Here is a 22,547-nt window from a genome sequence, read left to right on the forward strand (position 1 = left end):
TACAGGGCAGTAAATAGTGTATTTCACCCCATCTATAAGAAGAGTTCCACTTTCCATAGTCATTTAGATAAGAAACAGAAAATGCTATAAATCACTGCAAAGTGATTTGTACTTGAAAGCACAAATCTTAACAATTTGTATGCTGAAAAGTGATTAATCATACTTTATTTTCTTTTCAAATTTTCTTACACTGCCTCATGAATAAGCCAATACACCTTATCTTCTGTCCTATCTGAAAAATCTGGATTAACAGCCCGGGCCGAATTCCATTCTAGCAACGGGGGTACATAGCTACAAATAATTCTCTTGAAGCCAAAGGAAAATAACAACAAACACAGGAACACCTTACTCTGAAGTTCCTTTATTTTGGTTTAAACCTCTCTTAACAGGCTCTTTTCAAGTCTTTGGAGCATTATTAAACGATCCTACTATTGATTTTCCACGCTTAGTACTGGTGGAATGGAGTGACTTGAAGCACTAATGACTGAAGTCCACTCACTGTCTAAAGGACAGGTACAAAGGCAGACGTACTTGGAACTCATTCCACCAACCATCCTCATAACTTAGACTTCAGCGCCTGGAAATAGGACAGGTGGGAAATAGGACACGGAACTCAACTCATCTCTCTTACTTAAATATAGCACTGCTTCTATTTCTGTTACTTACCTTGGGAAATTTCATAAGTATTGGTATATTTTGCTATTCAGCATGAAGCCGTATGTTTCATTTCTACCTTTGAAACCCAAATTTCCAAGCCACCGCTTTTAGAAAAGCATTCCTCTATTTTCAGCTTCATTCTCCATGGGCCATTTATTTGTGATGCCAAGCCATTGAGTAACTAGAGGTTACAATAAGAATTTGTCATGCCAGATTCCATCTTTAAAAGGAAAAGCTTTTAAGACAAACAAACCAATTTTTTAAATGAGTACTAGAAATGAATGGGCATTTCACATAAAAGGGGGGGAAGAAAAGGAATGGTCTCCTAAGTTCGACCTCATAAATAATCAGGAAAATGCACATTAAAACCACAATGAGACACCATTTCACACCCCATCAGATTAACAAAAATTTGTAGTCTTACAATACCAAGTGTTGATGAGGATGTAAAAGTACAGAAACTCTCATACATTTAAATTGGTAAGAGCATGGAAGTGTCTTTAGGGGTGATATGTCAAGATGTCTACAACCTTAAAATGGTTCAGCAAAAAAAAAAAAAAAAAATTCTGGAGAGGGAGAAAGAAAAGGCAAATATGACAAAGTCTGTGTTACAAAGTAGGTGGCAGGCTCTAGGGGCAGAGTCTGCAAATTTGAATCACAGTTCTGCCCCTCATTAATTGTAATCTGGTTTAATTATTTAAATGTCAGTTTAATTATCTGTGAAATGGGAGTAATGGTGGTATGTACTTGATAAGAGATGTGAGTATTTAATGTGGTAATTCATGCAAAGTACTTAAAGTAGTCGCTGCCTTGTCATAAGCCTTCAATAAATGTTAGTTATTACCTCTGTTGGCTCCATTTTGCAGATGATATAAGTTGAGACTCAGAAGGGTGAAGCGACTTGTCTAGTCACATCACTGGCTACTGGTGATTGAGGCTCCAGGGAAGCTCTCCAACAAATCAGCAGAGACATTCACACAGCAGCTCCCTAACAGCAAACACTTGAGACAGCCCAAATGCCCATCCACTGAAAAATGGCTCACTAAATAATGCTACATTTCTTTTTTTTTTTTTAAGATTTATTTATTTACTTATTTATTTATTTAGAGTATGCACACACACAAATGAAGAGAGAGGCAGAGGAAGAGGGAGACAGAATCAATCTCAAGCAGACTCCACACTGAGCTAAGAGATGCATGCAGGGCTCGATTTCATGACCCTGAGATCATGATCTGAGCTGAAATCAAGAGTGGGATACCTGATTCACTGAGCCACCCACGAGCCCAATAGTGCTACATTTCTTTACCAGAGTGCTATGCAGCCAGGGAAAGGAAAAGGTTGTATTAGCATGAAAAGAATTTTAAAAAATTAAAATTAGTTAAAGGATTTTATTTTATTCTTAAAGATTTTAGTTGGTCCAGCAAGAAGACTGATTAAGCCATAAAAACTACCATAAAACGCAAATAAAAAAATATTTTTGTTTATAACCACTTTGTACTTCATCACGGCACTTTTTGTCAAGAAAGTACTCTCTAAATGTTTAACACATGAATAATTATATAAAACAAAGAATGAAAAAAAAAACCCCAAAACGAAGAATGATTCCTACAATGAACTAATTTATAGCCATTTAAATCACGTTTTTAAATGAATATTTAGTGACATGGTGAAATGCTTACTATATAAACTTTAAAAATACAGGATTCCCAAACTTTAAATATATACAAATATATATATATATACACTATCCATACCTTTATATGTATGTACACATGTATACAGGAAACTTTAAGTATATACAAATATATATATATATCTTATCCATACACTTATATATGGATATGATATACATATACACATATGTATATATAAGGTGTTTATACGTATATTTAAATATATATCACAGAAGAATAAACTTGAAAGTTTATATACCAAAAAAAAATATTTTTCTATGTCTTAGAGATTTTATTTTTATTTATCTTTAAGTAGGCTCCACAACCAGTTAGGATTGAACTCACAACCCCAAGATCAAGAGTTGCATGCTCTACCCACTGAGCCAGCCAGGTGCCCTTAAAATTCACCCTTTTTAAAAAAGTTAAAAGTGATTTTCTTTGAATGGAGAGATGGAAAATGATTTTTCCTTTTTTTCTTCTCATCTATAATATGTATTTTCTACAGTGAAAATGTGAAACTAGTGCCTCTGGAGCACAATTAGGCAGCATCTAATAAAGTCACAGATTGCACACTTACAGTCCTGAAATATTTCCACTCTTGGGTGAAAGTCTTCACCTGTGCTCAAGGAGACATTTATAAGAAGGTTCATAGCAACATTGCTTATAATAGAGAAAAAGTAGAAACAACCTATATCCATCAACAGAAGCACAGATATATCTACCTGGTGAATATCTAGGCAACAGTTAAAAAGAAGGAAACAGAGCTACAGTAATCAAGGTGGGCATATCACAAAAATACAATGTGGAGTGATCTAAAAATGGCAGAAATGTAGGTGGAGTATGATATTGTTTATATAAAGATTAAAACCACGCGAAATAACATTATGCATGTTGACTATATATAATTTATGTATATATGCATGTGTACGAAAAATGTTTTTAATGTATGGGAATGACAAACACCAAATGCAGGGTAAAGTTTATCTGTGGAATGTGAGGAAGGGAAATGTGTTGGGGGAACACATGGATGGGGGCAGGTAGGGACTGCAAGTACACCTGTAATGCTCTATCTCTTGGACTGAGTACTAGAGTACAGGTGTTTGTTGTTATACAACTCTATGGGATTTGCCTGTGCATGTGCCTGAAATGATTCAGAATATACTCATATAAGAAAAATTTTAAATTAAGTTCATCTAGAAATTTAATTATTTGGAGGCGCAATCACGGACATTTGGGCTAATTTAGTGTGTGTGTGTGTGTGTGTGTGTGTGTGCGCGCGCGCGCACGTGTGGCACTGGCAAGGGGTGGGGGTTCCAGTTGGACTAATTTTTTAAAATACTTTTACATCTTTATTTTGGCAAAACCAAGATTTCCAAACCAGAACATTTAATTCCTGCAAAAACAAAGGATTTTTCATGAGAGTACTCAATGATAATTATCACCCAATTTCGTTTAAAACCCAAACTCTCTCTACTGGGAGAATAATTAAAACATATATGCCCCCTCTCCCTGAAACATACGTATTTAAAAGAAGAGGGTAAAGAAAGGCTGAATCCGTAAAAAGTTGCAGTCATTTCATTCTTTCAGCAAATTCTGGATTTAGAGGAAACTATGTGGCTCAGAGCAGGCCCTGCATGACTAAGCCACGCTCCCAGCCTTGCTGAGGCCGATCCTCCCAACCCTGGCCGACTTTGTCAGAGGGCAGAGTGACACATTTGCACATGGTTAAACAGTTTCGTCAGTGAAATAGATTTAAACTAGCTTTAAAAGAAGGAAAAGAAAACATTCAGTGCATTCCACATTTTCCCTTAAGTATACTGTACCTTCCAGTTATGCTGCATTTTGCATGCCTCGGAGCTCCAAAACACTATTTAAATTGTGCACATAAATCATTTTAGCCCTGGTGAAACACAGCTGTCTCCTCCAGGAGAAATAAGGGGTGACCTGTCCCAAGTGGCTACACCCTGGGGTGAGGACCCGGCTCGGCCCAAATCAAAGCGACCCACGTTCTGTCCCGAAGGCTGCACAGTCTGGAGAAGCGCTCATCTCGCCCTGTAGCCATGCACCACAGTCTCTGGGTTAAAAGCTCTCGTTTGAAAAACTGGGAAATTGTACCTCCTGACCACATGACCTCAGCGGTTCCAGCGTGTGGGAAGTGGAGGGTTACGAGGGCGGAAAGGATCATCAGGCAGGCAGGCCGAAGGGAGAGGCTCCAAAGGTTACACAACCCAGAAACTCACAAAGATGTACAGCGGGGAGGGGGCTGGGGGCTGGCGGTCCGCGGGTTCCCAGCCCCAAAGACTTTCCTTCTCCCCAAGAAGCCACCGTGGGGAGTTCCTGTAACTCGCAGACCTTGTTTACCCAGCGCTCACCCTCGGGGAGCGCCGCCCGCGTTCACAAGCCGCTGCCTGCGTTCTAGACGCTTCCCGGGGGGGGGGGGGGGCGGGGGGGGGGAGGGCGGGGCCGCCGGCCGCGGGGACCCCTCCGCCCCGCCCTCCCCGGCCGCGCGCTGCGGGCCCGAGCGGGCGCGGGGGAGGAGCGACTGCAGCCCCGGGCCCGGCCGGCCCGGCCCCCGCGGAGCCTGCGCGCACCGCCCGGCATCGCCGGCGCCTCCGAGGGCCTCCGTGCACGTGCACTAGTTCTGCGTGGCTAACCCGGACCCCGGAGGAACCTCGGTAATTTCCAAACCCGGAGCCCGCCCCCACCCCAGCGCGCACGCTCGCCGGGGCTGTAGCGATCCCAGCGAGTGCCCCTCCTGCCCCAGGGGCGGGCTCGCGGCCCAGTTCCGCGGGAAGGATGGGCTGAAGGCGGCCCTCGCTGCAGGCCTCTCTCCCCGGGGAGAGGAGCCAGGTGGGCCTCTGGAGCACCCTGGAAGCTTCGACCTCCTGGGGCGAAGGAGAGAAGTCCACCTGACCGAGGCTAGGCCAACAGTGGCTCCTTCCTATGGGGCCTGGCTCTCCCGGTAACGAAAAGAGGCCACATCGAGTGTAAAAAATTTTCCAGATTACGCTATATGGCTTTCTGTTGAATAATTATGGGGTCTCGGTTTCAGAATTAAATTCATCACCTACCTGACAGCGCCCCAGACTGGGCACAGCCACAAAAATTGGCTGGCTCAGGCCTCACGCAGCCCCATGGGGTGGCTATTAATACCTGCCCAGGGGCCGCCTGGGTGGCTAAGTGGGTTAAGCTTCCCACTCTTGATTGGGGCTCAGGTCGTGATCTCTGGGTTCTGAGATTCAGGGCTGGGGGGCGGGAGGGGGTGAGCTTGAGATCCTCTCTAGCCCCTTGCCCTTGCCCCCTCCCTAAAATAAATCTTAAAACCAAACCGGCCAGGCAGAGAAGGAAAAGGCCTTGATAGACTGTTGTTGGTGTAAAGTCACACCGACCAGCTCCTTGCAGGACCAGCTCCTTAAACGCCCAGGTTTTCATACTATGTGAATGGAAATAACTTCACCCTTGCCTTCGTTTTCTCTGCAACCATTTCTCAGAAGCTGTTTTCATTTCCTTTTTTTTCCCTACGTTTTCTCCTTCTTGCTTTTGCTCCCTGGGCCACAGGGTCACTTCTTTCTAGACGCTGAAAGTCTGTCGAGGAGGGAGGATTAAAGGGAGACGTAGGGCCGGGAGATGCTATCCATCAGAAAAGGAACAGGGCAGAGCCGGGACTTGTGCTCCTCCTGCCAAGTTAATGTGCTACGAGAACCAGCTGGGTCGGGTCCGGACACGCTTTTCTGTTCTGCAGCTCGCAGAAGTTTTTGTGTCTCTTTAAACTTCAGTGATCTTTGGTGCCCCTAAAGGCAAGTGGGACACCTGAATCATAAAGCTTCAGATGAGTTGAGTTCAAAGTTTTATTTTCTGCTTTTAAAGCCCTCAATAAATTAGGGCAAAGGTAGTTGGAATCCGGCCTCCTGCCCTGGCAGTTCCTCTGAGCTTATTAAGGTTGGCTAAGCAATCTGCTGTTGAGAAACCAGGTGTAACAAGACCTGGGTGGAGGGAACCTGGGGTTGTTTGTGGATCTTTCTTCTTCTGTGCGGCATGTGCCTGTCTTTCTGGAGCAGCCCTGCAGGTTTGCCGCCACAGCTGGGTGGAGTCGACCTGCCTTGGTGGTGAAAGTCCCAGAACTCAGGGCTTCCCAGCTAAGAATCCGGCTGGCCTTTAAGGAGAAGGAAGCACTTTTGAGGAACAGTAGGGCATAAGGGAGTGTGAAAGCCAGTATAGTGTTGTAAGACTCATTAAAAAGAAAATAAATAAGGGGCAGCCCAGGTGGCTCAGTGGTTTAGCGCTGCCTTCGGCCCAGGGTATGATCTTGGTGGCCCAGGATCGAGTCCCACATCAGGCTCCCTGCATAGAGTCTGCTTCTCCCTCTGCCTGTGTCTGTGCTCTCTCTCAATCTGTGTCTCTCATGAATAAATAAATAAAATCTTTAAAAAAAAAAAAAGAAAATAAATAAAAGCCCTGTTTGAGGTGACATACCTCTTCCTTGCACCTGTATATAAGCATTTATTTGTGTGTGTATGTTTGTGAAGTACCATTCAATTAATATCTGGTTCCTGGACTTTATCATTCTTACCTTCAAACGGCAACTTTTTGTGGCATTTTATGCTAGTGCAAATGGATTCTGTGCCTGTGAGTTTCAAATTCTCAGGTGTTTTGTCCTGGCCGTTCAGTTCTTGTCCTGGTGTTCAGTCCTGTGGGCTGCTGGCTTAGGATACCTCTTCACCCCCCTACCTCCCCACCTCCACCACTATCACCATCTTGAGTACCCTAGCTAGCTAGGGTTGGAAGAGAGGTAATGCTTCAGAGCCCTGCCACCAATTCGAATTGAGTCCTTAGGATTCAATTAAAGTGATAGAATGTAATCAAAACGAACATTCTGTACCACCTAAGTTGATCAGAAAGGGAGCAGTTAATTCTGACTGTTCTCTGTTTTCCTTATCATTATGTGGAATCATATTTTTGCCCCAACTCTCTAATGTTTTTACATTTCCAACAGAATCATTCTTTCTAAGACTCTTACGAACAATGGTGGTGGTGGGGATAGTCAAGAATTCCCATTTTTCCCCCGAGCCTGTTTACTTGCAAATCTGCTGCTGTAGCCACCAACATGCTTTTGAAACCTGGCTGCAGGGATCCCATTTGGTATAAATTTTCAGGCTGTGCTAGACTGTTCTCCCCAGGGTGAACTCAGAGACCCCGGGACATGTGTGTGCATTGAGACAGGATGGGGACTTCAGGTGGCTTTGTTCCAAAGCCTGGGGATGGCCCCACAATCATTCCAAATCCTGTTCTGGAAGATCTGTCTGCCCACTGAAATCAGGTTCCCATAATAACAAGGACAAAAGTAGATGGGAGTGTGAACTGTGGAAGTATCGGCTCCCTATGGAATGAGCTTGTTGGTGTTCATTAGTGCCTGCCTTTTGAATAGTCCGGGACCTAGAAAAAGCAGAAGCTATTTTGCAGGAAGAAAACAAAAAGAGAAAGTGAGCCACCTGTCAAAGAGAAAGGAAATCTTCCCCACTCTGCTTTGTACCATGATCTAAACCTCCTGGAAGTCAGACCCAAAAGATATACAAGCCCAAATTGATGAGCGTATCATGCTGTCATCTCCATGGGGTTTACAAACAGCTGAGAAATGACTCCATTCCTCATGACTCTCCAAGACATTCTCCAGTGAGCTTCGTGGTGACACCAGCTGCTCTTCCACTTCCTGTTATTTACTGGAGGGTGTTCTGTAAAAAGAAAATCACCCCTTTCTACTTTATTCCAATATAGTGGTCATTTTTATATCTCAGTAGTCCCTAAAGCATTTTACAGAGGAATCTAAATCCATCTATTATTATGGGAAAAATACAGACTCTCGGGGAACAGAAATGAGAAAATCCTTTGGCTGAAATAATTTATTCTTATAAAGTCTCTCAGTAACAAAGAACCTGTCTGGGTGGTATATAGATTCAAAATCATGGGGAAATGACCCTAAGATTATGTTTTGTTTTTACTTTTTTGTTATGTTCTCTGGGTCAATTAGACAAATTAGAAAAGTCAATGATATTCAAAGTGGGGTAGTCTTTTATTTAGGACTGGAACAACTCTTTCTCTGGAAATCTAAAAATGTTAGGGAATTGGGACAAAATATGATTCCACATAAAGATATGGAAAACAGAAAGCCATTAATTGCTCTCTTTAGAATCAGCTTAGATGTGTGCAGACTGTTTGTTTTGACTATATCACTTAAATCCGAAGGACACCCTTCGGATTGACATGTCCTTAAAAAATTATGTGACAACCAGCTCTTAATTACTGAAATCATAGTGCCAAAAGAACTTGTCATAACCAGCAGACCAAGCGACCATTCATAGAAGAGATGGATGAACTGGTCATGGAGGGCAGTGGGGGTGGCACTCCACGTTCCTGACTGTTCCTTTTCCCAAAATTCTTTTTGGCAAAGATTTAATTGCACCAAATACCAGTTTTATGATAAGACTATCAAACTTGTTTTATTGAATACCCTCTTCTCCTACAACTGTCTAAACAGGATTTTCCCATTTAGCACCACATCAATCCAGAGTTATGATTGTGCCACAATTTAGAAGATCCTTTGTATTATATATTAATATTTGTATAGTTATTAAAGTATTTAATGATTTGCACAGGGACTCCAAAATGAAATATAGCATGTCATTTATAGTCTTCTCTAAAATTATAAATGAAAAATTACTTTCCAGCCTTTAGTTTTTGCTGAAACAACTTGTAAGATGACTTATATTTTAAGTGGTATGTATAACACTTTTTAGAAAATACAGCACTTAACGCAGAAATCTTTTATGTTGTATAATATGGTGGTCTTCAGATGATGTTTATCCAGGTACTCTTTCTCAAACAAAACACTAAGTAGAAGACAAGTAAATAAATAAGGACAAAGGTGTTGAGGGGGCAATGGAGGAATAAGTTAGGCCTTTCAACTCTCGTCAGGGTCACAAAAGCACTTTTGAGGAACAGTAGGGCATAAGGGAGTGTGAAAGCCAACGTAGTGTTCTAAGACTCATTAAAAAGAAAATAAATAAAAGCCCTGTTTGAGATGACATACCTCTTCCTTGCACCTGTATATAAGCATTTATTTGTGTGTGTATGTTTGTGAAGTACCATTCAGTTAATATCTGGTTCCTGGACTTTATCATTCTTACCCTCAAACCGCAACTTTTTGTGGCATTTTATCCTAGTGCAAATGGATTCTGTGCCTGTGAGTTTCAAATTCTCAGGTGTTTTGTCCTGTCCGTTCAGAAAAGGCCAGAAGGCATGTTAAGGCAAAAATACATATGACTTCAATGAAATTATTTAGATAACTATTTCTACGTTGTAGAGTAACAGTAGCATCTCAAGAAATGATTGTCAAATTATGATTAGAACTTTAAAGGCTCTTTTATCCAAAGATGATTTGTTGGCAGCTGAGAACACTGAGGTCCTGCAAGTCAAGGGAGATCACCTGGATTATAGGGGTGCATTCCAGACCCCAGCACAAGTGTCTTGGCCCCGAATCGCATGCTTTTTTTCCATTACCCTGTGTAATGCATTGTATAAATTAATGTGAAATTTTTACAACTTAAAAATACCAAAATGAGCTATCGACTGAAATCAATTATTTGTACATTGGTAGCCTGTTTAAGTCATAGTCAAGAAGCACAGTTTGTGTTAGATCACACATCCTGAAAACATCCTTAAGCAACACAAGTCACTGTGAAAGGATTTCAGGAGCTCACGTGGGGAGACAAAGGACACCAAGGTACAGAAAGCCTTCGAGCCTTCTTTGGAAAGTAGGGGCCTTGCGTAGCATACACCAAGTCAGCTAATGCGAGGCTGGGACGGGCAAGCTGAAACTTTGATGTGGAGATGACTCTGGGCCTGGTCCACACTGAGAGCTCCTTCCACACATAACTCCTTGAGCAGTGGGCGGCAGGGGGAGGCCTCATCACAGAGGCTGACCTCATAGACCAGAGCTCGAAATCTTGCACTGACTGCAGACCACTGAGTGTGGCCTGTGTCGCATAACATATTATTAAAATAAGGGAGCTTTGGGTGGTTTTAACTCATCTAAGCCTATTTGTGCATATGCCGTATACATTTTCAATTCCATAATTGGACATTTTGTTTATAAGTCACATTTCTTAGACATGTCATTCTCTGCTTCAGGCTAAGTTGGATTTGTTTGTTTAGTTCCTTCTGAGCTTTCAAGAGAAATCCTACAGAAGGGTTTGCTATGAACCAAATCAATACACTGGTTTCCATTTTTGCTTTTTTGGCAGCTCTGCTTCTGCCAGGGAATATTAGCTCCTGTAAATGTTAGCCGTTGTGTGCCTAATTGTATATACAATTATATTACATGCATTTCAATATTTGTAGATGCAAATGCTTCAGAGTGAACAAGCACCCCAGGCTGCAGTGAGGCAGCTGGACAAGGGGGCGGGCCAAGCCTGTCAACAGCCAGTATACTGAGCCTCCAGGTGGGGGCTTCCCTGTGGTTCAGGATTGTTTGGCAAATGGAAGAAACTTGTCTTTGTAAAAGCATCTGGAGGATTTAGGGTTGCGATCCTGTTTGTTATCTGGTTTATTCAGATTATGTTGTAAATAGGATGGCCTTGGGGCACCTGGGTGGTTCTGTGGTTGAGTGGCTGCCTTCAGCTCAGGTCCATGATCCCTGGGTCCTGGGATCTAGTCCCGCATCAGACTCCCCAGAGGGAGCCTGCTTCTCCCTCTGCCTGTGTCTCTGCCTCTCTCTCTCTGTGTCTCTCGTGAATAAATAAACATAAATAAATAAATAAATAAATAAATAAATAAATAAATAAATAATAGGCCTTGACTTTTAAATTATGTAATTGATACAGTATTTGAAGCTTCCCCAGGGCAAAGCTAAAAGGAAAAAGAATAGTGCTTATTGTAGATCATGTAATACTTGCTCCCTGTGCCTCACAGGATTGGTGTGAAGAGCAAATAAATCCAAAACTTGTAAGGGACGTTGCAAACTGTGAAGAACTCTTCCCATTTACTGTCACAGGTACACATTCATGTTACATTTCAGCATCGAAGCAGAGATGAAAAATTCAGATTATGGCTTTCACCCACTCTTATGAAAACATATGACACTTAAACTGTTTTTTTTCTTTAATAGATTTATTGAAGTACAATTTATGTACCATAAAAACCACTCATTGTAAGCACACACTGATTGATATTTAGTAAATGTAAATGGTCATGCAACCATCACTAGAATCCAGTTTGAGAACATTTCCATGACCCCAGTAAGCTTCCGTAGGCTCTTGTGCAATTAATCCCTTTTCTTATTCCAGCCCCAAGAAATCTCTGATGTGCCTATAAATTTGCCTTTTCTGGACATTTCCTATAAATGGAGTCTTTGCATCTGGCTTCTTGCATTTATCTTATGTTTTTGCAATTCATCTATGTTGTAACGTGTATCAGTACTTGTTTCCTTGTTATTGCTGAATAGTATCCCATGGTGTGAGGGCACCACATTTTGTTCATCAGCTGACTGACATTTGTGTTGTTTTGAGTATCTGACTCTTATGAAAAATGCTGCTCTGAACTTTCACATATGCAGCTTTGTTTGGACTTATGTTTTCTATCCCTTGAGTAGATTCCTAGGAGTGAATTGTTGCAGTTTATGGTAAGTTGATGTTTTAGTTTTTAAGAAACTGCCAATCTGTTATCCAAAGTGGCCGTAACACTTTATATTTCCATCAGCAATATACAGCGGTTCCAATGTCTCCACCACATCCATGCCAACACTTGATATTGTCTGTCTTTTTGATGATAGCCATCCTGGAGGGTGTGTAGTGATAGCTCATATCCCTAATGATTAATGATGTTGAGCATCTTTTCATGTGCTTGTCATTAGATCTTATTTTTTTGGAAATCTCTATTCAAATGTTCTGCCTATTTTTAAAAACTGAGTTGATTGCTTATTATTGAGCTAGACCCTACTTGTTTTTTGCCATTAATTATCATTTCCCCTTCCACCAACGTGTGGTCTCTTATATCCTGCTGCCTTCCAATGTTACTGTACTTCTGTACTGTTACTTAAGTTTTAGTACTAATACATTTTTTCCCAAAACTTGATTTTGAAACTTCCTCAAAAAGAAGAGCACTTCCACCTTATTTATATTTTTTATAAAAACATAGCCAGACCTAGCAAGATATTCTGAAAATAATATATCCTCAATGAGTATTTGTCACATAAATGATGAAAAAGTTCATCATTTGTATGTCAGTATCACATCAGCACACCTGATACTATAATTTAGTAAGTTGCATTTAATTTTCTTGATTATTACTTATTTTGTATATCAAAGGTTTCAGTTTTATTTTTTTTTCTTTATTTATTTATGATAGTCAGAGAGAGAGAGAGAGAGAGAAAGAGAGAGGCAGAGACACAGGCAGAGGGAGAAGCAGGCTCCATGCACCGGGAGCCTGATGTGGGATTCGATCCCGGGTCTCCAGGATCGCGCCCGGGGCCAAAGGCAGGCGCCAAACCACTGCGCCACCCAGGGATTCCCCAGGTTTCAGTTTCAAAACCATCTTGGAAAGAAAGGAGTGCTGCAGATAGTAAACATGGACAAACAAATTTAATTTTCGGAGAAAGATTAAGAGAGATTCTGGGGAAACATTAATATTTTGTGGTAGTTAATATGTTAAATTAAAAATTCTAGGTGTTATAATTTTTCTGCAAATGTCTCTGAGTGCCTTAACAAAAATAGTGCAAAACATAATTATGAAAACGGGCAACTCTCTCAAGTGTACCCATGAGTAAGTTGAAAGCAAACCAAATGCTTCACCTATCACCGGTACACTGGACCCCAAATAAAAGATTTCTAATTATAAATATAAACCTACTTATGTGAACCTGAATATAAAACAAAAACAACTTTCCCTATGACTAGTAAATAACAGGGGAAAAAAAAAACTTTTGAGCCTTGCCTGGAAGGATGCCAAAGATATACACTTGAGAATATTTTAAGGTAATTAGCATTTTTGTCTCTGTGTCAGTAAAAATAGGCTTTTGCCTGCTACTAATTTTCTTTGGGTTAGTGAGACCATTGTATGAGTGAAGGGCCGTTAAAGGCCATTTATATTGTACAAACAGAGGCACAAATTAGAGAGGGCATGGTAATAAGGAGAGGGGGCTTATGAGTGCTCAATTATGAGCCCAGAACCCACTTCTATTTTAGGGGGATAGAAAACACATCAATCTTGCTTTTAGAATATTTTCAATTAAAATGAACAGCACATGGCACACTAAGAAACAGCCAAGGCTGCGGCCATGTGGATTTTGAATAATTCTTACGTACCATCTCAGTATCAAAACTGATATATGTATAATGGGCTGAAATATAATTTGAGATCCCAGAAGACCAAGGTCCCTGAGCTGCATAAGAAATTCTAAAGGAAAAGAAATATAAAACTGGACCATCTGTTTCACTTTTCAGCCTGCAACCTTTAGAGGAGAAGATTTGGAGGAGGATGCTGTTTAAACCTGAATAGGGATGAAATATAGTACATAAACTCACAACATATCATTAACTTCCTCTCTCCTAAGCACAATCAATAGCGTCTGCAAACCTAGTTCTGCATGTTAAAAACAAAGCACAATGTTAGCTGCACAGAGCATTCACTTCTCTCCACACCAAAACAATAGTGGGTAGATTACTCTCCGGCCCTAGGCAGTGCCTCCTGCCTAATTGGGGTGAGCAAATGGAGGCACCCACTCTACCCGGGCAAGTGTTTGGGGAGTGTAATTATAGTTTGCATATGCAATGATATCCTTATGAGCCCAGTTTGCACTTTCTTTGGCCACTACTCTCAGTGGCTTCATAGCATGTTTTTTATCCATACTTAGGAAAACATTTCAAGATCTCTTCCCCAAAGTTACCTTTTCCCTTATGCAAAATACAGATTTTAGAATTAGAACTAACCAGGCATCAGTGTTCACATAATGCTCATAGAGTGGAAAAGCACTAAATAAAGCAGTGAAGGGTGGCAGGAATGAAATGCCTTTGGTCTCAAGGTAGAGAAACCACTACCCCCCATGAACTTCTGCAAACCATGATTGTATTGGATTTTTGGCCTCTCTTTTTCAGGTGGCGCTAGTCTTCTCTCTTGAAACCTTTGTAACTATTAAGGCTGAAGTGCCATTTAAAGAAAAAGGAAGGCAAAGAAATGAGCTATAGGAAGCCATGGTGAGTCATTTGTCAATGAATCCTTTCTTGAGCTCATTGGGGAAGCAGGCTTCAGGGTGATGGGATCATAGGCTTTATTTTGAATTTGTCTGTTATAACCTTAAAGCTTTCTTCAAGGGAGATACATAGGGTTCATGTCTGATACACAATGTCTGTTGCTATGGAAAGGTTTGTACTTAACCATATTACGGTGTTCTGTTAGAAGCAGGGAAACCAGAATATCAGTTCATCTCTTTTTTAAAACTGTGTGTTTTATGGGCTAAAACAAAACAAGAAAACATGTGCAGCACATACTTCTGACATTGGACAACAATTTTAAAGGCCTTTTTTTACCTTGTATGTCTCAAGAAGCTGTTATGCATTTAAAGATCCGTGGTAGCCTCTTACTACAGAAGTTAGTAGTCACGTTACAGATACCAGTTACTCACAGTATGTAATCAGAGCTCCTCTGATATTTATGTCTTTAAATTCATTTCCGTGTTGCATTTCTCATTTCCACCTGAGTGTCTACTTTTGGCACATTATCTAGTACTGCATTCTTGGTGAACAGTTTCAACACAAAAAGATGGTACAGTGAGTGCTTGCTATTCAGGAGTCTTCTGTTCAAAATGGAAAGGTGAAGCGTGCCCTAACATTAAAATTTTGGCTTTCCTGAGAAAATGCAACAGTTGGCCTAAACACAATCTAAACATTTTCAACTTTCACGTTTTTCTTTATTTCACTCATTGCAAAATATTGTTTGTTTTGTTTTAAGACAGTAATTTCCACTCAGCCTCGTGTCCTCTTCTGGTGCAGCTCCTCTAGTATTTATGGGCTGGGGGGGCGAGGTTGGAGGGGAAGGAGTGACCACACATCAAATAAAGAGTGAACTGAAAAAAAAAAAAAGACAGTAATTTAGGGGCACCTAGTTGGCTCAGTCAGGGGAGCGTGCTTGGGATTGTGAGTTTGGGGAGAGAGATTACTGAAATAAATAAATAATGTTTTAAAATACCAGTAATGTATTGTGTGGTGCTACCTCCTACACTTGTAGGAAAACATATTGGTTCCCAGCATGGACCCTAGAGGCAGGCTGCCAGAGTGGGAGTCCAGATATGTATGCCATTTGTAGCCTGTGTCATCTTGAGCAAGTTTTCTTAACCTCTGTGTGACTGTTTCCACATCTATACCACTGGGATAATAATACTACCTATTTTATAGGGCTGAAGTGGGAATTAAATGATAGGGATCTGGCCACGCACTGAAAATAGTGCCTGGCACATGGTAGGTATACAGTAAGTGTTGGTTTATTACATTATTGCATGCCTTTTTTATCTTTTTAATTTTGTCTTTTTCTATGAATTTTTATTTTTGTCTTTTCCTATGAATGTGGAGTCATTTCCCTAAACTCAGAAGCATTTAAGATGGTAGAATTTGGGTCATTTTGGCAGGATGTTTGAGAAATATCTGGGGCTGAGGGGCTTTCCTCTGCCCCACAAATAATTCTAAGACTTAATTGACAATTGCCTTGTAACTCTAAGGAAAACTTGGCCTTTTGATCTGGAGTAGTATGATTTCTTCTTTGCCCATTGTCCTGCTAAAAGCTCTTTTTGATTCTAGATAATACAAATGTAAAAATAGTTTGTCTGGATATATATGTGTTACAGAGGCCCTTATATTTCTATTTACATCAATGCTTTATTAACAGTCCTTATATGTTATTAAGTGTAGAAGGAGGTTTAAAATAATTTTAGGATAATCCACTCCAACATAAGCTCCAACTGGTTTTTACCAGTATCCCAAGTATAATAAATATAGAGATACAGAAATAGACAGGGAGCTCCATTTATGGTATATCCAAACCGATGCATGAGGATTTGGCTAGACCTGGAAATTGGCGGTTAGTATTTGGCATTTCTTCACAACCAGCAGAACCATTATTAGTAGGCTTGTTTTATTTACTTGGAACATAATTTGGTACAGTCAAGTTAATCTGGCTACCATTGAATGAAATTTTTCTTTAAAGGCTTTTTTTCTCCCCACATTTCATTTATATACTACCTCTAGTGAGGTCAAATTCCCCTGTAAATATTATCTGATTTATTCTCATAACATCTCTAAGAGATAGAGTGCATTTGGCTATATTATTAACATCTGGGGTTAGAAGATCCACCTTTACTTTGTTGGGAATCACTGAAAATAAATCTCATGTAGACACTAATGGAAAATATAATAGGAGATAAATACAGGTATGTCTGCAAATGAAGATATTTTCCCACCTTTGAAATCTGTTGACTAAAAAGATAAAAATTGGAACAACTTATGATGATTGAATAGTAATAAAAAGCAGCATTTAATCTAAATCTCTCCTTCCTGTGATTACAGCATGCTAAATATTACTCAATACTAGAGAGTCTGCTGATGAGCTATGTAAATGTTTTCCAATAAAATTAAATAGATTAGATTTGGGAAGAGAATGTTAATGTTTCTAAGGCTTTTAAAAGAGTCGTCTTTTTTTTTTTTTTTGGAGAGTCTTCTTTAAAAACTTTTCTGAAAAATATATGGTTTCAGACTGTGTCTGTGTTCTGGGTCCTAGCAGAGTGAACGCCATTATTTCCACGTGGTTAGAACAGGCAGAGGCAGCCATCATGTTTGAGAAGTTCTTGTCATCTGTGATCCTTTATTGTTAATTCTCTTCATGTATGTTGCCTGCTGCTTTGTCTTGGTTGTCAGAGTTTGTTACTGAGACAAGAGTAAGATCATCCTGCTCTGACAGTCGCAGATTGAGTTGGCATGACGTGCCATGAGGTGAGTCTAATTGCTGTTAATATTGGGAGGATGCATAATCCTATTAAAAAGAAGAACAGTTATAAAAAAATAAATAAGTGGAGGCAAGTCTAGATTACATGAAAGAAGGACAGCTTGATGAGGGAAAACCCATTAACCTGAAAGGAAGCAGTTCTTTGCTTCCAATTTAGCAGTTGTGAGCAAGACCGCATTCATACTAAATCAAAATGGAGACAATTTTTTTGAGTCACTTATAGACTTAAATATTAGGTTTTCTTATATGTGGAGAAAGAGACCCTACTATGATTCCTAATTATTAATAGAATAGCAAAATGCCACATTAGGTATGTTTCTAGGGAAACTTTCATCTTGTTCCCTAGGTGTTATTAATGAGTCAAAAAAGGTAACTTTATTTTAGGTGGAGAGAACAAAACAATAAACCAGAGCTTCTCAAACTCCAATGTGCTTTTGCCTCGTCCTGAGATCTTGATAAGTTGTGGATTCTGATTCAGAGCTCCTCAGTGGGGCCTGAGATGCTTCATTGGAGAAGCTCCCAGGAGATACCTGTGCTGCCGACTCAGGACCCCTCTTGGAGAAGGCAGGCTGCCGATAACTCTTTTACAAAGAAATCCAGACAATTACAGTGTAACTTATTTTGCCATCATTTCAGGAAATTGAATGGCAATTGGGATAACAAAACCAAGTCATTTGCTTTGCAAATGGAAATGGAGAGAACAGATCTATTTAAAGCTTCAGGGACTCCTTTATGACTTTTTTTTTTTTTTTAAGTAAGCTCTACACCCAACCTGGGGCTTGAACTCACAACCCTGAGATCCAGAGTTGCATGCTCTGTGCCTGGGTGGCTCAGTCAATTAAGTGGCCAACTCTTGATTTTTGGCTCAGGTCGTGATCTCAGGGCTGTGAGACCCAGCCCCATGTGGAACTCCTTGCTCAGGCGGGAGTCTGCTAGATGATTCTCTTTCTCCCTCTGCCCCTCTCACCACTCATGTACTCTCTCTCTCTCAATAAGTCTTAAATAAAAAGAGTCACATACTCCACCCAAGGACTCCTTTAAGGACAACTTGAATTACTGGTAAGGTTGAAGCTATAATGGAACAGGCAGAAAGGCAGAAAGTCTCCTGGTTCCTTTTGGAGCTTCATTCATAGCCTCCTTCAATACTCCTCTTCCTGGTAGTCATTGTTATTAGATGGCTACATGGACCTATTCTGTTCATACGATAGACTTCTCAACTTGAATTCATGATACCTTAGTAAGAGAGAGCATTGTGCTGGGGCACTAGGGTGGCCCAGTTGGTTGAGCATCCAGTCTCTTGATTTTAGCTCAGGTCATAATCTCAGGGTTGTGAGATTGATTCCCAAATAGGGCTCTGTGCTGGGCGTGGAACCTGCTTAAGATTCTCTCTTCCTCTCCCTTTGCCCCTCCGGACAGCTCACGAGCACATGCATGCGCTCTGTTCTCTCTCTAAAAAAAAAAGAGAGAGAGCGCACATTGTACTTCTTCCTCTTCCCACAAACCAGGTTGTTAAGAGAACACTTAACGCTGCAAGCACCTGACAGCATGCACATTTCACCCATTTAGCCTTTCCCCAGGACATGCTGTTTATTGGTGGTTACATACTGGTAAGATCATCTGACACCTCCCAGCATGAAGTCTGGTGTTGTGGGCTCTTGAATACATTAATCTTCATCAGACCTCAGATAGCTGAATAAGAGGGAGAATTCAAATAATTAAGAATACATCGTAGTGAGAAGAGCTTTAAATGGGTTTCAGAAACTTGACTTCACAGTAAATATTCTGAATTTGGGTAATCACAAGCTACATTTATTACTTATCTGGTAAGTATGTAGGGACACCATAAGCAGAGGGTAGGAAAATGAATTCCAACTAAATGAACAGTATTTGGAGGTATTAGTCTGCTCAGGCTGCTATAACAAAATAGCATGGCCTGAATGGCTTAAACAATAGACATTTATTCCTCAATTCTGGGGCTGGGAAATGCAAGATCCAAGTGCCAGCTGATTCAGTTCCTGGTAAGGAGGGGCCTTCTCTCTGGTTTGCAAGTAGCCTTCTCCTTGTGTCTTCGAGTGCCTGAGAGGGAGAGGGTGGTCTCTCTGTCTTCCCCTTCTTATAAAGCTACTGATTTCCTTCTGAGGGAGCTAACCTTATAATGCCCTACCTCATCTAGCCCTAAGTACCTCCCAAAGGCCAAATACCATCACATTGGGGTAGGGATTCAACATGTGAATTTTGGGAGGCATTGTTAGGTCTATAGTAGTGTACTAAAGGCTGGTGAGATGGTGGTGACTTCGTAATTATAACATGAGCACAAAGGTGAAGACTTTTTTGTTGCTTTTCAACTTATATATACCTTTTTACATTTGTTTTCTCTAAAGCTGCAGGTGTGTGTGCGTATCACACTGATGTCAAGTCTGGAAATACGGTCCCTGGTGATAATGCCATCACAGTTTTGAAGGCTACTCATTCTAAAATCAATATATTCTCCTACCCAAAATACAACCTTTTAAAAAAAATAGTTGTGATGAATTTTCTGACTAACTCATATAATCTTACTCTACGAAGACAAATTTAGTCCTACTTCACAAAGACAAATATACTTCTAGCATGTTAGAAAAAAAATCTACACCTTCTAGTACTCACTAGAAAGTGAACATGGCAGACAAATGTGACATGAAAAGACTTGCTTATATTACTATTTCCAGTACAAATTCATGAAAGTGATGAATAAAATGGAACAACAAACTGCCCAGATGTCAGAAACAAAGCAAGAAGCCAAAGCCAAAGCAAAAAATACAGGCCAATGCTGCAGGGACCTCTGGGGGTTTTAGCCTTGGGTAAATGCCCTTGGGGATGAGGATGGGCAGAGGAGGAGGGAGAGCTGGAGGCAGGAGATAAAGCTTTAGACTCACTGGGCAGGGAGGCTGAAGCCCGTCCCTTGCAGAGAGCCCGGAGCCTCAGGAGAACTAGCAAAATTCCACTCATTGGCCAAAGGAAAGAGCAAAGATGTTTGCTATATTTGAGCCCAAGAGTAGGCAAAGGCCAGGGAAGGGACATCATTTGAGAAAAACTGATCCCATCCTAGGCCGTATCCTGAGAGGATTGAATTTATATTATTTGTTTAGAAAGCTAGCCGTAAGTCCATTTTCTTGGAGAGCAATCTCTAAGCCAATAAATTAACATAAAACTACATCCAGAGCCTTGGGAGTCCTTAGGAATCTGACAGAAGCAGAACCCCCTTTCTGTAAGATCACTTTCACATCCTGTGGGTCAGGAACTAGTCAGTCAGCTAAGACACCATAACAAAATGCCACAGACTGCGTGTCTTAAGCAGCAGAATGAGGCTAGAAGTCCAAGATCAAGATATTAGCAGGTTTACTTTCTCCTGAAGCCTCTCTGCTTGGCTTGCAAACAGCTGCCTTCCTGCCACATCCTCACATGGCCTTTCCTCTGTGTGTGCATATCACCTCGATGTCTCTTGCACTATTTTTTTTTTTTTGAGGAGGGGGGGCAGAGAGAAAAAATTTTTTTGAAGATTTTATTTATTTACTTGACAGAGTGCAAGCAGAGGGAGAGGGAGAAGCAGGCTCCCCACTGAGCACAGAGCCCATTGTGGGGCTCGACCCAGGACCCCAGGATCATGACCTGAGCCAAAGGCAGGCACTTAGCTGACTGAGCCACCCAGGTGCCCATGAGAGAGAGAAAATCTTAAACAGGCTCCACAACCAGCATGGGGCCCGATGTAGACCTTGATCTAACCACCCTGAGATCATGACCTAAGCCAAAATCAGGAGTCAAATGCTTTACTGAGTCACCCCAGTGCTTCTGTCTTATAAGGACATCATGAGTCTATCAGATTACCCTTATTACCTTATTTAATCACCTCTTTAAGAGGCACCTGGCTGGCTCAGTTGGTGGAGCATGCAACTCTTGATCTTGGCGTTGTGAGTTAGAGCCCATTTTGGGTACAGAGGTTACTTAAAAAAATCTTTAAAAAATCAGTGCTTTAAAGGTTGTATGTCTAAATACAGTCCCATTGGGGGTTAGGGCTACAACATATGAGTTGGGGGTGGGGGGCATGGTTTAGTCCATAACAGAAACCTCTCCCAGAAAAACAGCTGAACCCCCCCCTGAAGATGAATTCACAACCACGACAGCAAAATGTTACAAAGTACATAAGGAATGCCATCTTAGAGGAGAATTATTAGAGGCAAAAATCAAGAGACTTTGCACCAAAACAACTACAGATGGAAGAATAAAAATCAGACACTCTAAAATAAAAGGAATAAGCAAAGAGATCTTTAAAAAGAATTGAATATGTAACAAAACCACATGATGTCATAGAAAGAAAGAATAGGCAGATCTGGAAAGAAACAAATGGAATATTTAGCAATGGAAATTACAGTCATTACAATCCCACTGAATGAGTTAAATTAGCATATTAGACACATTGAAAGAGAAAATTAGCAAATTGGAAGATATAGTTGAGGAAACCACCTTGAATGAAGAACACAGAGAAAGAGGTGGAAGAGATGAAAGAATGGTTCAGGGTGTGGAAGACACAACGAGAAGGTCCAACAAGCACCTGCTGTGTCTCAGGGAGAGAGGAGCAAATGGGAGACGGGCAATATTCAAAAAGTTAATGACAATTTTCTATAATGAAATATTAGAATCTAAACATGGAAGAAATACACTGATTCTCAAGAAGGAAAAGCAAAAACAAGTGTCTACCTAGTTTGAAAAAAATCCAACAATTCCAATACTTCCCACAAAAGAAATCTCAATAAAAAAAATTGGTTTCATACAGTACATGTGCTCTGATCATAATGCAGTAAAATTAGAAATTAATAAAAAACAATAGCTGCTAGGAAAATGAAAATGACCATACACTATCAATAAAAGGACTCTGAATGACACAAACTATATCAACACATGCATTGAATCTCTTAAAATTATAGGGCACCTGGGTGGCTCAGTTGATTGAGCATCCTACTCTTGATTTTGCCTTAGGTCATGATAATAACCTCTCAGGTCATGAGATCGAGTCCACGTCAGGCTCCACACTGAATATGGAGTCTGTTCAAGATTTTCTTTCTACCCCTGCCCCTCCCTCTATGTGCATGCACATGTGCTCTCTCTTTCTCTCAAAAAAAAAAAAAATCAGCATCTCAATGT

At 40.7% G+C, this 22,547-nt stretch overlaps 1 long non-coding RNA gene across 8 annotated transcripts in view; it reads left to right on the forward strand.

Moving 5' to 3' along the window:
• Positions 1-4,857: 4,857 nt before the first annotated feature.
• Positions 4,858-22,547, forward strand: part of LOC140634965 (uncharacterized) — a 32,277-nt gene continuing 14,587 nt past the window's right edge. For all 8 annotated transcript variants that reach the window (XR_012032305.1, XR_012032301.1, XR_012032303.1 and 5 more), the window contains exons 1-2: positions 4,858-5,005; positions 14,474-14,572. This is a non-coding gene — a long non-coding RNA (uncharacterized lncRNA). The remainder of the gene's footprint in view (positions 5,006-14,473; positions 14,573-22,547) is intronic.

This window comes from Canis lupus, chromosome 1 (genome assembly GCF_048164855.1).
Source record: "Canis lupus baileyi chromosome 1, mCanLup2.hap1, whole genome shotgun sequence".
Taxonomy (NCBI): Eukaryota; Metazoa; Chordata; class Mammalia; order Carnivora; family Canidae; genus Canis; species Canis lupus.